Genomic DNA, 6,000 nt, shown 5'->3' with positions numbered 1-6,000 from the left:
TGGTCAGTGACTCTGACCTCTGCTGCTTTCGGAGCTCTGAGCTTCATGTGTGCGCTGTGCAGGTTGCTGTTGATGCTGCCACTATGAAGGATAAGGTAATGAGTGTTCTGCATTCCATTCAGTTACTAATATCAGTATTGTTGTGCTCAATATTGAGTCTGTTTAAATGATATATTGCTAGTATATACACTTTAGTTTACATGCTTTGGTTTTAAGCAACCTGGGTTCAAGCATATGAGCCACGGTATATTGTAAAATGTTTATATTATCATTAGGACTGACATTGTATCCTCAGTTTATATAAGATGTTGCTCTATAATATATACTAGTTTGATGATATTGGTATAAGTCTATACTTATGTGTTTTCTATTTATATACTGTCTGATATTGTTTGGAATTGCTTTAGATAGTTATGCACTCTGGGTGCTTTGTCATATAAGATGGTGTTTATTTGTTTGGCACACATATATGTGTGTTTGAATATATGAACACCTGTTTGGTAGATATATAGGTTCATGTATTTTCAGATTCACTATAAATAAACGGAAGAAAAGGAAAAAAGAAACTCTCGTGTGAGCACTCTTGATAAATATGGATATGGGGGCAGCTAGAAATATAATTGGCCCCTAAAATATAACTTTTAATGAGAGCAATTAAAACGATAGGTCATCTATATATTTGATGACCATATCTTACCCAACAAAGACATTCAAATTATAACATATAGAAGCACATACAACATATAACACAAAAATAGTGGCATTAAATCAATACTGTAATATTCTCTGATAGAGATAAAAGCAAATATAATATCCTCCTCAATGGCGAAATATGAAAGAAGGTTATGTTATCAGCATTTCAATAAAGAGTTAATAAATTAACTGCTTATTAGTTTGTGTCCTTTTTTAGCATCATTCATCTGACTTATACGTATAGTCAAAAATAGAAAAAGTCAGAGCATAGGACTGCTACTCCTCATTCTACTGCTCTTCACCTCTGCTAAAAGCTATCTATGAAGAGTGAGAGATTCCCGGAGAGCAGGTTACCCTTGGAAACAACAGATAAACGGGGACTTTACTCACATCTCATTTCTGCTTTTGGGTGTCATACTGTCGCATAGGACACCCAATGAGAGAACTACTTTATTGAGATTGCCCGCAGTTTAATAGAATGAAAGAAGCAATAGTGGACAGTTATGTTTACATATAAATTCAATAGTAGAAAAAATGTAATACACCCAATATTATGCTCGGGTCTTTTTAGTAAATGTTAAACATACTGTAGGAATTCTGTATGTATATCTCTGTTACTCATATATCTATCTCATGAATAATCACCTGTAAATACAGAGTAATATCATCAAGAAGATATGAAAACATTCATTCACATATCAACTCCCTATTTAGGCTGCCAGCAGTGTTACAACATGAGTTCTATGGGTTAGTACAGTCATATTTAATAGTTCAACAAAAATGGAAGAGACATTAACAAACAGAAAAACACACTAATATATATATATACATATATGAAAATCAGTAAAAGAATATTCTCTTACACCCTATATAACTCTTGAATCTCTCCAATAATTACATAACATAGTGAGGGAAAATCCACGTGTGCAAACCTCTATCACTTAAGAATGCATCTTCTGACAACTCATCCGTAAATACCGCTAGCTACCCATTCAGGCAGTTGATAGTAAAATTTCTAGGGGTAAAAGTAACTCGTAGAGGACCACAGGAAGAGCACGTGTTATACAATTATATCCCCTTAATAAGATGGAAGGTAAGTGGACATACAATTGTCTGTTATCGTAATGCGACCTCTAAGTTAAAAGGAAAAAGTTCATCACAGTAGCTCTTTCACGTGTGTCGCTAGAACACATATGTTATGTCCATAGGTTAATAAATCTCATGTTAAAGTTAGTAATCACAATTGTAATAGAATCATTTATATGTGTTCTGATAGTGTGAGATAAATAAAAAAGCAACTATGTATATACAAAGTATGTAAATCATATGCGGGCATGCAGCAAATTTATCCTTGCTGTCCGGATAATCTCACCGCGCGAGACTGGTGCTCGCGAGCCGCTGTCCCCGGGTTCTGACAGAATGTCCTTTGCTGGGTGTGGCAGAATCCCCGCTGGGCACAAACTAGTAGTTTGGATGCCTCGTGCCGTATAGCCGCGGGCACCCGTTGCTCCCCCAACGCGCGTTTCGCCGTATGCTTGATCACGGAGGTCGCATTATGATAACAGACAATTGCACACGTGGATTTTCCCTCACTATGTTATGTAATTATTGGAGAGATTCAAGAGTTATATAGGGTGTAAGAGAATATTCTTTTACTGATTTTCATATATGTATATATATATTAGTGTGTTTCTGTTTGTTAATGTCTCTTCCATTTTTGTTGAACTATTAAATATGACTACTAACCCATAGAACTCATGTTGTAACACTGCTGGCAGCCTAAATAGGGAGTTGATATGTGAATGAATGTTTTCATATCTTCTTGATGATATTACTCTGTATTTACAGGTGATTATTCATGAGAAGATATGAGTAACAGAGATATACATACAGAATTCCTACAGTATGTTTAACATTTACTAGAAATACCCGAGCATAATATCGGGTGTATTACATTTTTTCTACTATTGAATTTATATGTAAACATAACTGTCCACTATTGCTTCTTTCATTCTATTAAACTGCGGGCAATCTCAATAAAGTAGTTCTCTCATTGGGTGTCCTATGCGACAGTATGACACCCAAAAGCAGAAATGAAATGTGAGTAAAGTCCCCGTTTATCTGTTGTTTCCAAGGGTAACCTGCTCTCCGGCAATCTCTCACTCTTCATAGATAGCTTTTAGCAGAGGTGAAGAGCAGTAGAATGAGGAGTAGCAGTCCTATGCTCTGACTTTTTCTATTTTTGATTCTATACTTATAAGTCAGATGAATGATGCTAAAAAAGGACACAAACTAATAAGCAGTTAATTTATTAACTCTTTATTGAAATGCTGATAACATTACCTTCTTTCATATTTCGCCATTGAGGAGGATATTATATTTGCTTTTTTATCTCTATCAGAGAATATTACAGTATTGATTTAATGCCACTATTTTTCTGTTATATGTTGTATGTGCTTCTATATGTTATAATTTGAATGTCTTTGTAGGGTCACATATGGTCATCAAATATATAGATGACCTATCGTTTTAATTGCTCTCATTAAAAGTTATATTTTAGGGGCCAATTATATTTCTAGCTGCCCCCATATCCATATTTATCAAGAGTGCTCACACAAGAGAGTTTCTTTTTTCCTTTTCTTCCGTTTATTTATACTGCATTGCATTCAACTCTAGTGAGCACCGCCACTCTAGTTATTAGAATAGTACTTTTTAGTAAATATCAGGTGTACTTAGTGGCTTCGTAATTTTTCAATATAATACTATATTTATAATAGCCTGTGCGACGTATCCCCTTTTCCCCGCATTCCCCTTTACTGCATTTACAGATTCACATCAGGTGCTTGCATGACCATGTATGTATGTGTCCACATATATGGGTATATACATGTACATTTATATTTGCATATATCTTCATTTGTTCTTTATAGGTGATGTTAACACGTCCATATCCTCATTGTGCCAGGCAGCGATTCTGATACAGTATGTTGAACATACATATGATTTCGACGTATGTAATGATTATTTGCTCATTATTTTGTAGGATGGGGCCAGATAGACATTGTCACCATTTCACTTATTATGTTTTTTTGTTTATTCATTTGTAGATCTATAAACTTGTGATTTGAAAGACACTAGTCTTGAAAAAGGTCATAAATTGGACCGAAACGTCGACACAACCAAATATGGTGTCTGACTTTAACGTCTAAAAGTTTTTTGAAGAAAAATGTCTCAATAAAATCAATAATTTTTAAGTGAGTGCCTTCATCTGAGAAATTCACAGATATTTCTTATATTCTGGAACCCAAGGGTTTGGAGAGCACCCTGAACATATAACTTTTTAAGGTGCGAGTGCAGTATATTGGCCTATATATATATATATATATATATATATATATATATATATATATATATATATATATATATATATATATATGTATATATTATACAAAGTGTCCACACTCTCGTTTAACATGAATCCAATGCTGGGGTAGCTGACCCAAACAAGGTAGATACCTTGTCAAAGACAATCTCCGTAAGAAATGAGGTGCACTCATCAGACTTCATAGCAATATCAAAAAGATTTGTTTTATTTACGTCATCTTAAAAGTACAGCCATAGTACAGCCATCCATCGACGTTTCGGTCCAGTCCTTGGACCTTTGTCAAGATGCAAGTACATACAACACTGAACATATAAATACACACACTAATCACATAATTAATGTAATTACCTTAATCAAACACCTCCCACTTAAAACACCTGCGTGGTAAATGTTACATATGCAATCAACAACCAAAGAGGCAACATATGGGCTTAGATGATGAATATAATGGGCATATATTAGAAGGCAAATGTTAAATGAACATACCAAAACTGACTCACCAGTAGTTATATGGTCTAATCAGACACGAAGCTCCCACGTGCGTTTCAGTCCCTGCTCCTTCCTTCTCGTGGAACGTACACTTCCTGGTTACCTAAACGCTATACTATATGTATTGCCAAAAATACATAAGTCTTTAAAAAAACCTCCCGGGCAGCCAATCATTTCGGCCCGCAATTCTTTGTTTGCTCCCGTTGCTCAATTTCTTGATAGTTTTCTTCAAGACTGTGTATTGAAAACGGATAGTCATTTAAAGGATACAAATGACTTTATTGACAAACTATGTACCGTATCGTTACAAGCGAGGGGTATACTGGTGACTCTTGATGTTTCTTCGTTATATACGGTAATTCCCCATAATGAAGGCATTGCTGCAACCAAAAGAGCCCTAGAACAAATTCATAGGGGGAATCCTCCTATCGATTTCTTATTGGAACTGTTGGAGTTAACACTGACGTGTAATTATTTTAAATTTGGTACCCGATACTACCTCCAAACCGCTGGAACTGCTATGGGCAGTAACATAGCACCAGCCTACGCGAACCTATACATGGACACGTATGAGAATCAACATCTGGTCCAGCGGTTTGGAGATAGTATCTGTTTTTATGTTCGTTTTATCGACGACATTTTCCTGATATGGAACAGCACTGAGGAGGCATTGCTAGAGATGGTTGAATTCCTGAACCAGCTTGATACCCCTATTAGACTAACTATGAAATATGATTCCATGGAAATTGACTTTTTAGACGTAACTATTTACACCACTGACCTAGGTTATGGGTATAGACTTTATAGGAAACCCACTGACCGCAATACGCTTCTCCATTACTCTAGTCATCATCCGTATACTTTAAAGGACAATCTACTTGTGTCACAATTTATCAGAGTACTCCGTAACAACTCTGACTCAAGAACAGCTGAGATTCAGCTTAAGGAGATGTATGATCGTTTTATTGCCCATGGCTATACAGTGAAAATTGTTAATAAATGTCTTACAAGAGCTAGACAGGTTTTTAAAGATGGTCAAAATCCAAAAAATGAAGATGGACAGGATCCTTTTGTTGTCTGCACCACATTTGATACAGCAGGGCCCATAGTGGCTGGGGTTATACGCAAACACTGGCATGTGGTAGCGTCAGATCCAGTTCTTAAAGGACATATACCAGAAAGACAATTAATAAGTTTCAGGAGGGGGCGGAATTTAAAGGATATTCTGATGCGGCCTGATCGATCAAATGTTGGTACCACACAGACTTGGCTTAGTGCTCCAAAACCAGGGTGCTATCATTGTGCGGGATGCACCACCTGCAGAAGTATGCTCACAGGCCAGACATTCTGTCATCCATGGACAGGTCGAAAATTTTCAATCCGCCATAGAGTTACCTGCACTACTATTTTAAATAAAAATTTACTGCGCTCTG

At 36.1% G+C, this 6,000-nt stretch overlaps 1 long non-coding RNA gene across 1 annotated transcript; it reads left to right on the top strand.

Annotated features, from left to right (window-relative positions):
* LOC148516703 (uncharacterized) lies at positions 1-3,926 on the top strand. Its single transcript, XR_015879395.1, has 3 exons — positions 1-95; positions 3,624-3,703; positions 3,801-3,926. It is a non-coding gene; the product is annotated as an uncharacterized LOC148516703 (long non-coding RNA).
* The last annotated feature ends 2,074 nt before the right edge of the window (positions 3,927-6,000 follow it).

Source organism: Taudactylus pleione, unplaced genomic scaffold (genome assembly GCF_031769625.1).
Source record: "Taudactylus pleione unplaced genomic scaffold, aTauple2 ptg000244l, whole genome shotgun sequence".
NCBI classification, from domain to species: Eukaryota; Metazoa; Chordata; class Amphibia; order Anura; family Myobatrachidae; genus Taudactylus; species Taudactylus pleione.
The sequence above is the reverse complement of the archived record's forward strand: the minus strand, read 5'-3'. Positions and strand labels throughout refer to the sequence as shown.